General features: G+C 33.0%; 1 pseudogene; it reads left to right on the forward strand.

Annotated features, from left to right (window-relative positions):
* The first annotated feature begins 238 nt into the window (after positions 1-238).
* Positions 239-1,359, forward strand: LOC103242045 (sodium/potassium-transporting ATPase subunit beta-3 pseudogene; annotated as a pseudogene).
* The last annotated feature ends 13,235 nt before the right edge of the window (positions 1,360-14,594 follow it).

Below are 14,594 nucleotides of genomic sequence, written 5' to 3' on the forward strand. Positions count from 1 at the left end.
TTCAAAATTAGAGAGTTTATAGTGGATTTGTGTTAATATAATTTTTATTGTATTTCAGAAAGCAGAATATATTCTCATTAAAACAGCAGGAGGAAAATAAAGAAATCTCGATTTACTTAAGGTGACATTAAAGTTGATAAATTGGAGATGCACATGAACTCTTCAATGTAGACTTCTGCATTCAGGGGTCCGTAAGATGATGATAACGTCTTCTTAGGTAGGAAGTTCTAATAGAGATATGAACCAATTTAGTATATTCCCGAGAGGAAATATTAAAATTAAGAGAAAGGAAAAAAATGTAAACACTGTAGTCGGCTCGAGTACTCCCAATAACGAGGAGGTGTTCCCGGCCGTCCCACCCTCCTCTGCAGTCGCCAGGCTGCGGCCGCCGGAGCCCGGACGCGCCCCCGCTGCCCTCGCCGCCTCCATTCCTGCTGCCTTCGCCGCCTCCATCCCCGCTGCCCTCGCCGCCTGCAACCCCGCGGCCTCCGCTCCCCTCGCCGTCCGCGCGCACAACTTGACGAAGAACGAGAAGTCCCTCAACCAGAGCCTCGCCCAGTGGAAGCTCTTCATATGCAACCTGACCACCGGAGAGTTCCTGGGGCGCACGGCCAACAGCTGGGGTTTGATCTTGCTCTTCTACCTAGTTTTTTATGGGTTCCTGGCTGCACTCTTCTCATTCACGATGTGGGTTATGCTTCAGACTCTCAACCAAATACCGTGTTCCAAAATACCGTGACCAGATTCCTAGCCCAGGACTTACGGTTTTTCCAAAACCAGTGACTGCATTGGAATATACATTCTGTAGGTCTGATCCAACTTCGTATGCAGGGTACATTGAAGACCTTAAGAAGTTTCTAAAACCGTATACTTTAGAAGAACAGAAGAACCTCACAGTCTGTCCTGATGGAGCACTTTCCGAACAGAAGGGTCCAGTTTATGTTGCATGTCAGTTTCCTATTTCGTTACTTCAAGCATGCAGTGGTATGAATGATCCTGATTTTGGCTATTCTCAAGGAAACCCTTGTATTCTTGTGAAAATGAACAGAATAATTGGATTAAAGCCTGAAGGAGTGCCAAGGATAAAGTGTGTTTCAAAGAACGAAAATATACCAAATGTAGCATTTTATCCTCATAATGGAATTATAGACTTAAAATATTTCCCATATTATGGGAAAAAAACTTCATGTGGGATATCTACAGCCATTGGTTACTGTTCAGGTCAGCTTTGCTCCTAACAATACTGGGAAAGAAGTAACAGTTGAGGGCAAGATTGATGGATGAGCCAACCTAAAAAGTCAGGATGATGGTGACAAGTTTTTGGGATGAGCTATGTTCAAAATCACAGCAAGTGCATAGTATAAGTAGGATATCTCCACAGAGTAAATGTTGTGTTGTCTGTCTTCATTTTGTTATCAGCTGGACCTTCCATTGTAGAATTATGAGACCACCTTGGAGAAAGATGTGTGGTACATGACTCTGGGTTACATCATAACGTGCTTCCAGATCGTAGTGTTCAATGTCCTCTGAAGTAACTGCCTGTTGCCTCTGCTGCCCTTTGAACCAGTATACAGTCGCCAGATAGGGACTGGTGAACACCTGATTCCAAACATGTAGGATGGGGGTCTTGTCCTTTTTTTATGTGGTTTAATTGTTAAGTGTCTAAAGCTTAATATGCTGTGCTATGTAAATATTTTATGGATATAACACTGTCATATTTTGATGTCAACAGAGTTTTAGAGATAAAATGGTATCCGGCCAACATCAAGTGACTTTATAGCTGCAAGAAATGTGGTATGTGGAGAAGTTCTGTATGTGAGGAAGGAAAAAAAGAAAATTAAAGTGCATTTGAAAAATAAAAAAAAAATAAAAATAAAAAAAAAATTAAGAGAAAGGAATAAGATTTATTTTTAGTGTACTACTTTAAATTACTTTCTGTACATGTAATGCATGTATTAATAATTAATATTTTTTGAAAAGATGCATTTTAGTATCTTGAGGTCAAATACCATCAGTAGAGTATGTTTTTTTAAACTAGCTTTTGTAAGCAGCATAGTATCTTCACTCTGCTTAATTTTCTCCATCTTTACCTTTATAAATATAATTTTGCTTTCAACACCATCATGTTCAGTAGAACTCCTAATATGGCCTTCTAACTGCTCATCTTGCTTCCGTTCTTGTTCCACATGCAAGTCCTTCACTAGCTGAAACAGAACTGTGTCACTAATTTACTTAAAACCTTTCAATAATTTCTCACTGCACTAAAATTCAAAAATGTTAACTCAACCTACAATGCCCTTCGTGATTTATCCACCGTATCCAGTTTATCTCACACTTACTTACTAGGGTCCTTGAGTTCTGTAAATTTTAACATCTAAACTCTATACCATGGCCATAAGCCTCATGTTCTTAAGCTCTGCTAGTGTTGCTCCTCTCCCAACTCAACAATACTGGTCTCTAATTATTCATTGCCTAAACACACCACATTCATTTCCACCATGGAGTCCCTGAATTTGCTTTTTCCTCTACCTGGAACCTTCTTCCCTATCTTTGCTTGGCTGGTTCACTTTTGTCAATCAAAACATAATAACCACGCCTGCTAGTTCCACCTTTGGTTCTCTTTTCTTTCGTTATGGTTCCACATTCCTGTTTGTAATTTTTGGTTTTACTAGTTTTCTGTTTGCAGAAAAGTATTATAATACGAAAACCAAGAAACAAACAAACAAAAAACCTCACAATTAAATTATCACCTCCTTAGGAGGTGTTTTTGTGTTCAACAAATGTAAAAGTCATCTCACTCCTAACCCTAACCTCAGTTGCTTTCTGTTACGTTTTCCAGTATCGTTTCTTTCTTTTTATATTTTATTTTTAATTAACAAAGCATAATTGTATATAATTACTAAGTGAGATGCTTTTGATACATAGTGCGTGTGCTGTGAATTCTTATTAAACGGATTGGGAGAAAAGTCAATATATTGAGACATTAATGAAGAAACCTAAGAAGCTTTTTGTTTTTCTTTTCATGGAATTGCGCTGAGTAAACCAGGTTAATAGGGTTGCATTATCCAAGTTACATGTGATTTCACTTTATAGTGATTAATGCTTGTTAATAAACAATGGTGTCTAAAAGCAATATTGCCTAATTTAAAAATATATTAAATCGTAGTATTTCTCTTGCTGTAAAATAAGAAAGGAAGATCAACTATGTATTGATATTTTCATAGAACAGAAATAAAAATATTCTAAATAGTCATCCTAAAAGCTTTATACCTCATTCATTTTCCAGTATGTTTTGCCTCATTTTATGTTAAGCCAAGTACATCATGATACAGGTTTTTTTTTTTTTTTTTTTTTAATAATTAAGGACTTATATATCAAGATGCCCTTGTGAACCTGTTAAGACATGAGTAAGACAAAATTATAATTTTACTTAAGGCTATAATTAAAGATCTCAAATAAGCCTTTACCAAGGACTTTTAATAAATTACTTTCATCTTTCATAATAAATTTGAAGATGAAACACTGGAAAAGTTATTGCTTTTCCATTCAACCCATGGATGAGAGGTTTACTGAATATATAGAAGTTGTCTGTGGGTGATGTAGAAACTGCAAAGCTCTTGGAAGCTGAAGGTCTTGGGGGACTTCTGGATATATGACTTTGCTAACTGAATTAGAGCATTTTACTCTTTTTCTCTCTGAGCTTAAGTTTCCTCACCTATAATTGGGCATAGTAATATGCCTCATGGGTTGCTGGTAAGACTGAACAAGTTAATGCATGTGAAACAAAGTTTCTAAACTGTAAAGCACATATAAGTGCTAGTTATAATTATTTTGAAAATGTTTTCAGTCTCATTTCAAAGACCTCCATGTAGTTGAAAGAGTTCGTGACACGAGTAAAATGGCTCATAGGCACTGTAAATTTCCAAGTAATTATCATCAGTCTTGACCACAGAATTGCTAGTAGAGAAGATGAAATTTCAGTCTCAAAGGCAAAGGCACTGTACCACTCACTTGCAGATCCCTGAGACTGAAGGCTGCGGACTGCACCATTACCCTTCCACAATGTGGGCTGTACACACACAGGCCAAGCGTATTTGTCTGTTTGCCTTAGTCTTCCTTCTGACTCCATAATCCTGGCTATATATGGCTCTGGAAATAACATCAACCAGTTTGCAATGATATATGATTATTTAGATGGTTAAAGTTACTGGTCAGTTAAGATACCAAGAAAATCAACAACTGTCAGAAAAAAACAGCACAATTCAGAATTGGGATTGTGGTATGTACCAAGCAGAGAGACTGTTACCCATTCAGGGAAATACAGACTTCTTGTTAGGTTGGGTTATTCCTGACATCCTCTGTAGCAAATCTTCTATGATGTCAGGATCCACTTATGTAGTCTCAAAGGATTTGAGATGGATGTAGATCAGGGAAATTTCCCAAATGGGTAAATCCATTCCAACTTTCCGGGACATGAACTATGGTCTTTGTGATTTGGCCATGTTACCAATATTATGGCGCTAACAAAAGACATTCATTGAGGTCACTTTGTTCATACTGTAGTAGGATGATTTTGTGATATTAAGGAATGCAAAAATGCCCTGAAAGACATGACAATCAGAATTGTCACAAAAGTAAAAAGGTGTTTTATTTTCTCCACCTTGGAGGCCGCAATAAGCACCAGATATTGGTAACAGAGACGACTGCATGACTTTTTGGAATGATTTTTTCACTCCCCCAATCCCTACCTTCATAATGAAAATGGTCCATTACATGGCTGCCCTTCCTTGAAGCATACAATGCTTATATTTTCCAAGAAATGAGATAACATGAGTCAGCCTATTACATATTCTAGACATAAATTCAGAGCTGATTATTGTCAATGGAATTTGGCCCTCATCAAAATTCTTGGAATAAGCTCTTAATATATAATGAAATTACATTCTTACAGAATTTATTTATGATGTATATAGTTGGAGCACTAAGCAGATTAATTCTAAAATTTTCTGACTCTCAGTGCCTTGCAGTCATTTATTTAGTTAAACCTATGGACAAACATTTTAGAATTTAAGGATGGATGAATTTTTCTTTCTATTCCCATCTATTTATAATCACCCTGAATATTTCTGAGGTTTTTCTTTCATTGCATATGTTGGGTGAAAACTCATGCATATTTGACTTAATAGGATTAATTATCATCTTTCCACTAATTATAATTGTCTCCTCAGGTAACTGTATAAGTTAACTTTGGCAATTTGCACATACAGAATAATATTTTGTAGAATAATAGCACAATGTACTGCCAAACAGAGTACAGAGCATAGCATAAGGGCATGAACACAGAAGAAAAGAGTTCTAATTTATTAAGCTTCTCTTATGTGTGTTGCTATATATTTAATTGCAAATTGTGCAGTTGAATATATTACATCCCCTGTATATAGTAATAATCCCTTAATGCAAACCTTATGACAGTAGGCATTTCTACTAAAAATTACTTCTAAAACATATAAATATTTCTCTCTTCTCTTAATAGATATTAGTATTCTAAGATCTTGTTAAATAGCTTATGCTTTAAAAGATAAATGCCCTCAAAATTGGTAATTTATATGCAAAACAAGTGAAAAAGCCTTTCTTCAAAGCATCTCTCCTTGAATGTACAAATTAAGACTTTCTTCATTTATGAAGCTGATTTTTAGCTGTTATTTATACCTAATGGTTAGTTTATATGTTACCACATAAAGGAGTCAGTGTTTTGAAGATGCCATATGACACCAAAATGGCCATCTTTTGAAATTATGGGATGCTTCACTGCAGAGTCAGACTCTAATCTGCAACCAATTTGTGTCAGCTTTCTGCATAGAAAAGATCTCAAATCCTCTCTTAAACCAGGAATCAGCTGAAGGTTTGTCTTGGTTTCATGAGCCCAGCGCAATTAGGCGGCACGTGAATGTGGGCCACATGCGTTTATTGCTCTTCCTAGCATGTGTTACTTTGATGTGTTAGGTCTGAAGGCTCACTCTTTTCTGGGCAGCCTTCCTCCTGGGTCTTTATACTGCTTAGCAGTTGAGTCCAGACTTTGAAACACAGCCTAATTTAGAGGCAGATGCTGCAGCTGCTGCTGTCATTTCAGATGATTTTTTTTTTTTTTTTTTTTTTTTTTTTGCTTTGATGTCAGCTTAGAATCTTGGGTGTTGTATCAGTAAAGCAGTGTCTGCAATTCACAAAACAGAAAGCACACCATTTAAGCTTTTGTTTTAGCCTTTAAATAAAATTTCAACACCTTCTAAACTATCAAAACATTGTAGTTGAGCAAAAATATATGGAATTATGTACATTACTAATTGTCAGGAAGGAATGAATAAAGACTCTGTAGCTCTATGGGTATTAATTTAATATCAGAATTGCTAATATCTGATAAACACTGATAATAAAATATATGAAATGTATATAACCCTCTCTTTTCATCTTGCTCTCTTTCTCTCTGGTTAATGTGGCACAGTTTTTCTCTTCTAAATGTTTGTCTAATTTTTTTAAAGCATTTTCATATTCATAATTATTTTGTTGTGAACTATGTTTTTTACCTTACCAGGGAGCTTACTAAATCCTTTGGGGACAGGACCAATAATGGACCTGTTTATCTTCATTTTCATTAATTGAAAACCCTAGATATGAGAAGTCTATTGGATTTCTAAATTAGAAATAACTTCGGCATCTCTAAATTGTCTGTTACTTGATATGAAGAATAGTTTTAAAGAATAAAAGAATTGGAGATTTGAGAGTTAGTTGCTAGTGAACCTATAGGACTATATTGATAGATTTCTCCTTTCCTCAGCCAATGCAAGACCAAAAAGGTGTGGCAGATTCCTTTCTGTGCTTTCCCTGTTGACAAGAAATATTTATCATCAAGGGATATCAAAACAGCAACTGCCTAGGTGTAGCAGTTTTGTTTCTTTCTTTTCTTTTCTTTTTTTTTTTTTTTTTTTAAAGGTTTGACATTGAGTACACATGGACACAAAGAAGGAAATAGGAGACAAGAGGGCCTACTTGAGGGTAGAGGATGGGAAGGATGGAAAACTACCTATCTAGTACTATGCTCACTACCTGGGTGATGAAATAGTTTGTTCACCAAACCCCAGCAACGTGCAATATGCCCATGTAACAAGTCTGCACATGTATACCCTGAACTTAAAATAAGAATTGGAAGGAATAAAAATAGGTTTGAAAGAAGTAAACTGCCACTGTCTATAAGCAAGAAAAGAAAATATACAGATTTTTCAGTTTGATGTAATTTTACCTAATACAGAGAAAAACTAATAATGACTTTATTGTGGTATATTGATAATAAAGCAAGTCTGAATTCTAGTTACCCAAACGTATTTTTGTGAAGATCATCTGTTTTTTTTCCCTTCTGTAGAAATGGTCATTATGGTATATTCTGGCAAGAGTTCTTTCAAATATGGCCATTATAAGTTTTCTCCATGGTCAAGAACATTAACTGTGGATGATAACAAACAAGGTTTTAAAAAATTGGTGAATATTTATCCTAGCTTCATTTTAATATAAAACATTGGAAATAACCTGAATGTTCTAAAAAGGAATGATTAAGTTAAATGTTGTGTAGCCACTCAATGGAATACTATGTAGTCAATTAAAACGTTTATGTAGAGTTTTTACTAATGCTGCACAACTACATAGGAAAATATAACAAAGTTAGGGAAAATGAGAAAAGAAATCCATATCATGATCATAGTACCTGTCTGGTTAGTTGGAATATAGGGTTATTCTCATTTCTACTTTTCTATATATTCAAACACATTTTGTATTGAGCAATCATTTATAACTTTCTATAAAGTAATTTAAAATTATTTTAAAATATCTATAAATGTCCTATTATGTGCAATGTACTACACTTACATAAATGGAATTTGTTCAATAGCTGTGTTTTGTAATTTAAAACAATTAAATTAAATTCCATTTAATTTCTTACAGTTAGTATGGACATATGAATATATAATGTAGACGGAGTTTTTCTTTTACTTTTCCTTTTTTGGCTTATTTTCAATTACAGAATTTTAATTTTCTCACTTTACTTTGATTATGCAAAGTATGTCAGTACTATATAAAAGTAGTATAATATGACTTCATTTTATTTTCTTATATTTTAAACATTGTGTTGGATTTTCTGATTGTGACTAAATGTGGTGATAATAATAGCTATGGACCTTTGAATTTCCTAAAAATGAAAAATTATTTTTAATAGATAATAGGAAATTATAGTTAAATAATGATACTGAATCTGGATGTCAGGTTAAATTTCAATATACTTAGACTGTCAATATAATAGCCTGTATGCACATGTGACAAGTTAAATTTAAAATAATTAAAATTACATAAAATTTAAAATTCAGTTCTTCAGTCACATCAGCCTCATTTCAAGTTCCAGTAGCCATATGAGGTTAGCGACTATGGTATTGGACAACACAGATAAAAAATATTTTCACTGTCACAAAATGTTCCGTTGGAAAGCACTGATATAGACAATATTCTGAATAATTAGTACTCTGCTCCTAATTTTATCCTTTATTGCATGTTCATAGAATGAAACTTGCAGATGATTATCTCAACTGTAGTTTTAAATTTTGCTGTTTCATAGACATTTTTAAGAGAGAGTCTCTCTCAGCATGTTTTATTTGCCATATGTGTTTTTGTGACAAAAGAAAGTCGTATGATTGAACAATAGCCTGTACTAAAATAAAATCCATATTTCATGCCTTTGTTCTTACAATATTTGCTGTTTTCAAACCCAGATTTTTTTCTTTCTTTCTTTCTTTTTATTATTATTATTTTTTTAACATAAGCAATAGGGCACAGAGCCCTGTGCAAATAGAAAGTGTGGGAAACACCTGGAGGCTACCAGCCAGTTAAAATGAAAGGTGAAAGGAAGGGGTTCTGTAATCACGAGAGAATAAAAGAGAAGATAAATCCAACTATAAAAATATTGCTTTAAGTAAAAGTAAAAATAAAAATAAATAAAACAATGGCTGAAATATTCCAAACATCTTTTAAGGTATTATGTGTAATCTTTTGTAGCACACTAGAAATCTTTTCCTAAAGAGTAACTGTACAGAGTATTGCACAGATAGTAATATTTAAGATCAAAGGAGAGATCAGAGTCATATTTTTAAAAATAAGACTTTTCCTTAAATCATAAATGTAATAATTTTCAATACAAGAATTGTAAGAAATATAGAAAAGCATAAACATGGAAGTAAAAAGCCTTTTTTATATTTTTGCATAGTTATTCTATTGCATAATTAATATATATTTTACAGAAAATTTTTACTCCAAAATTTTTTCACACATTATAAGCATTTAACAAAATAATTTAAAATTTTTCTTACAATACAATTCTAATTATTTCACTTAAACATGGAATTTACTTAACTGGTTTATCACTTCAGAATATCTAGGTTATTTTGAATTTTCTAACTTAAATAATTCTACCAAAAACTCTTTCTTGCATGAATTCTTGTATACATATATCATTATGTCCTTAGCATAGATTTCCAAAATTAAAATTGCTACATTATGGATTGCAAGTTTGAAAGACTTTTGCTTTTTATTAATAAATTTCCTTATAAATTTGTGATAATAATGTACATTTCCACTAGCAGTGAAGAGTAAAATTTAAGATCAAAGGAGAGGTCATATTTTTAAAAAGAATACATCTGTTTTTCCTAATATATCACTGCTGGAATGGCAAATAAAGGAGTAGTATTACTAAAGTTGGACATTATCAAGAATAATTTTGTATTCATTTATGGTTGATAATAAATTTGAAAGATACTACTGTAAAAACTTGTTTTGAAGCATGACAAAACATCATATATCAAATTTCAGTTCTTCAAAGAATAAGATATTAATTAGCATATAGAAATGGCTAATAAATTGCATATATCACTTCTACTTACATCCGTTTAATAAATACTTAGGCACCCCTAGTTGCAAAGGGATCTTGGGAACATAGTCTTGGCCTAGTTGTTCATGTGAGAATCCAACCACCAGAAATAGGAGTCCAAATAGTTTTGCCCACTGCATCCTGGGCTGCTGTTTAGGTCCACCATGCACTGGTTCCTAATTTGTCAGAATCTGGTGAGACAGGACACACTCACACACAGGTTATGCAAGGTGAGTTTATGATTTACAGAGAGGCAGCAAGGAACAGAAGGTCTCAGATCCATTGTGAGGCAGCCCCTCAAGGCCCAAGAGAGCTACCCAAGATGGATGAAATTTTGATGCATGACTCACTTACACCACTCAGAAGTAATAAGACTCACTAGACAAAGCTTCGAAGGACATCCAGCTTCCAAGGAAGAAAAGAGAAAAGCCTGGACTGTCATAGGCAGTTCCTCACTCACGATGTAACATTCCCTAGGAAGAACAGGAACACTGCCTGGGCTGTTTCAGGTAGTTTCTCCTGATCTCAGGACATTGCATTCCCAGGACATTCCACAGCTATTCTTGAAAACTACAAGCAAGAGGTGGAAGGATAAGGAAAGAGCTGGGTCAGTCCAAAGCTGCTGGAGAGCTGTACTACAATACGTTCCCTGCTAAGACTTAGTGGGGTGACCATTATTTAACTATGAAAAGAATGAAGAAAAGAATGGATAGTGAAAGGGGGCATTTCATAACTAACTAAACCTACCTACTGATTCCTCATTTCCCCAATGATGTTAATATTCAGTTTAACCAAATTTGGTTTGATAAGTTTCATATTTTGTCCTGTATCATGTTATGTTGGAACTTGCTGGTTGTGTAATCATACCTTTTTTCCCCGGAAAGCTGGAGATGACCATAAAGGTAATCTACTCTGATTCTTACATTTTATTGTTGAAGGAATTAAGCTTATAGAAAAGTGCTGCTTAGCCCAGATTACTTCTGTTAGTTAATGATAGAGTGGAGCCATCAGTTTAGACCCTGCTTTAAATATAAAATTTGTTCATTTCGGGTTTATTTTCTTAAAAAGTAGTATAAAATATGAAACCATAAAAAGATACATTCATACCTTAAACTTTTTTTCATTTAATCCTAAAACATTGTGGAAACACAGATGTTTCTGTTTATAGAATGGATATACTGATTGGAGGTCCCCAATATCCTTCTTGAATAAATCTCAACCCACTTGAATTATCTGTAATTTCCTGTTTCATTTTATTTTGAATAGCAGCTACAATTTTAAAAAACACACATTTTAAGTAATCTGAGTTGAGGGTTTTTTTCTAAACTTACATGGTGTCTTGAATATATCTAAATCCACAACATTTTTTTAAAGCCTTTGGCCTTTATCTAGTTGTATCAAGGTACTCAACTCATGAAAACAAAAATTTTATTTCTGCACTCATAATCCACTGGATTATGAAATAGTTAATTAATGGTATATAAATTCAGTAACAAGCCCATTTGAAATAAATACTGTCGGTTCAAACATAACTAACTTCTGTTAAACACACAACTCAACCAATGAAGCAGACATAGGAGCGTGGGCTAAAGAGTTGATGACAAGCTCAGTGCTGTGTGCTGTATGTGTCAAAAAGTACATTATACAAGGGGAATGGAGAGCTTTTAAGAGAGCATCTATGGCACTAAATATGAAATCAAAACTAATCTTTGTCTGATCACTCATATTTAAAAGATTGCCATTCCTCCCCTCTTTTTTTTTATCATTATGATCATATTCATCACTATTAAAATTTGAGATCTAAATACAGAGAAGATCGTATGAGAAATTGTGGAATTCCAGATGTTAAGATATGATCCCTAACCTCAGGGGACTGGAAATACTGTATAGTAGGGAATCAAGAACATCACAGTAAGAGTTCTGAAAGTCTGAAAGGAAATTAAAGAGAATTGGGGGTTTAAGCCAAGATTTTCCATACTTTTCCATATTTTTCTACACCTTCTAAGAAAAGCTAATATGCTAATTTTATTGAAAATATCAATTTTTACATAATGCTGTTAATTCCATACATCAACAAAGTGACTAAATCTATAAAGGTACTAAACAAGTAATAAAATTGTATAAAATTCAAACAAAATTTTACTTCTTTACCTGATCTTCACAGCATTATAAACAGATAAAATGTTCAACAATGTGTCTTTAAGACTTTGGGAATCTACCCTTCAGGTGTCTTGCATAGAAGCAAGTAGGCTTGATTAGTAAATACTATCGTAAAGCAGAATTTGGGAGTCTGAAGATGCAATATATCTCGAAAACCTTAGTCACTTATAGTTAAGTTAAATTATTATGTTAATAGTTAAGATAAATGAACATACATATAGCATGTACTATTATGCAGTCATTGAAATACTTTTATGAAAGATTTTGAAAATAATGCTGAATATTCATGGGTATATTTTTTGTTGTAAAACTATGAAATAAAATGGATAATAAAGTATAATTACAGCTATGTAAAAAGAGTCATATAAAATGCTGAGAGGACCTATATTGTAAAGATTATTGGTGATTTACATTTTTCAATTATACTTGTTACCAGTAAAAATAAAGATTATTTTAAACAAGTATTACATGGATTTCAGTTTCTCATATTCTACTATTTAACAGATGGTGTGTTTTAAAATCTCCCCCAAAATTTATGAAATCACATAATATTTAATTGTTCTCAAATCTTGGTGAGGATGAATTTCAGGCTTCAATACCTATAGACCGTGGGTGATCCACCTATCAAAAAAGACAAAAACAAGGTATTGGCATTTTCAGTTCCTCATGCCCCATTTACTGACTTGTGCTAAATTTATATACTGTAGAAGGTAATGTAGCTGATAAAACTTTCTCTAAGAAAGAGTAGCATTAGCAAATTAAAATAAAATGAAAGATATTTTTATATACAGATAATATAACTCAAAATTTTCTTTATGGAATATATTTTTTCAAATATATGATAATAAACGAAGACTTGCTACATGACAGCTATAGACTTAGTACATTCCAGTTTATCAAAATCCATTTAAAGGTTAAATAACATTTGGATATTCTAGTTTGTCAAGGAATTTTGTAGTAAAGGTAATGATTTCAAAAAAATTGATAAGAGAAAGTGTAACTAGTAATGGGTTGCTGAAGTGTTGAGTAGATAAGCAAAAAATAAAAAATTACTATCACCAATTTGTTTATTGTGTACTGTGCAGTTTCTGTGCCTCACCTACATTCTTCTTGCCTGACTTTTGTTAGAAAAGGTCACATTTTGAGTAATTGGCTGAAAGTATAATTAAAGCTAATTATCAAGTAATGCAAGCAAGACTGCATAATTATAGAAATGATTTTTACAGTGATAAACTATAGCAGAAAGTTAGAGTGTTACAGCTCCTAAAATACATTTTTTCTTTAAACCTTGTTTAAATTGCTGCCATGAGATAAAATCATGAACAGGTATGAAATTATGCATATATTTGAAAATATGTTTTAAAAATTATTTTTCTCTTCAATAAACCCAGTGTATCTATATCTACCAAATTTAAATGAACCACGAAGTTCATTTTACAAATGAAATCACAGAAAAGATAGCTCTTTATAAGTGAATAAACTATATAGGATGGTAAAGTCACATTTATTTTCAAATCTTATGGCTAAAGTCTTTATGGTTTCCAAATTTTAAGACATTTAGTGCAATGTTAATTGAGTAGTACTACAAAATGCAAAGACTTATAAATATGTGGAGAAAATTATTTAATAGATATTAATTATAATGTGCTATTATTTTCATTTATTTAGATTATTCACTATCTTATATGCACATATGTATCTGAAATAATGCTATTACCAATTGAAATGCTTTCTTTGGAAGAAATTTATATATTCATTTCCTAGGGTTCCCACAGACCTTGAACATGGACTTTTTCTATTGCAAAGTTCTACCAACCTCACCATCTCCCAAATAAAGTAAATAGAATAAAGAGAAAATTCTCATTCCTCATATGCCAATTTCATTTTTTTATAGTAGATTTAATAGTGACAAGTAGTACAGAAACAGAATTTCTGACTGTCCCATGGTACAGATTGAATTGGGCTTGTGAGTTCTAATACCCTATAGCTCAGTCATCTTCAGTTTTCCTCAACTCTCTTCTTTTTACCTCTAACAGACCTCCACAGTTCATTGATGCTCATTTTTCAAAGTATTTTAAATCTCATTGCACTCCTACTGATACTTCTTTTTTTATACCAGTATAATTATCATTTTACTATTGCAATAGTCTTCTAATATTTCTGCCATTTGACAATCTGTTTTCCTACAATCCATCCTTTTTTTCTATGAAAATATCTTCCTGTTATAGACATCTTCTATAGACTTCCATGACTTCTATTTACAATTTTGAGTAGAATACCCCGATATCAACCTTTTTCATATTGCAGTAAAGGACACAGTGATTCAGAATGTGTTTTAATATAGTATCTAATATTGAATGAGTCTTCTTTTGGTGTCATTAGAATGCTGATGTCTTTGTTTAAATAAATTTCCTCTTGTTGATTATTGTGTGCCTTCTGTAGTACGATGTTTCTATTGGTCACTTAGGTTTGAAAC

Source organism: Chlorocebus sabaeus, chromosome 15, assembly GCF_047675955.1.
Source record: "Chlorocebus sabaeus isolate Y175 chromosome 15, mChlSab1.0.hap1, whole genome shotgun sequence".
Lineage (NCBI taxonomy): Eukaryota > Metazoa > Chordata > Mammalia > Primates > Cercopithecidae > Chlorocebus > Chlorocebus sabaeus.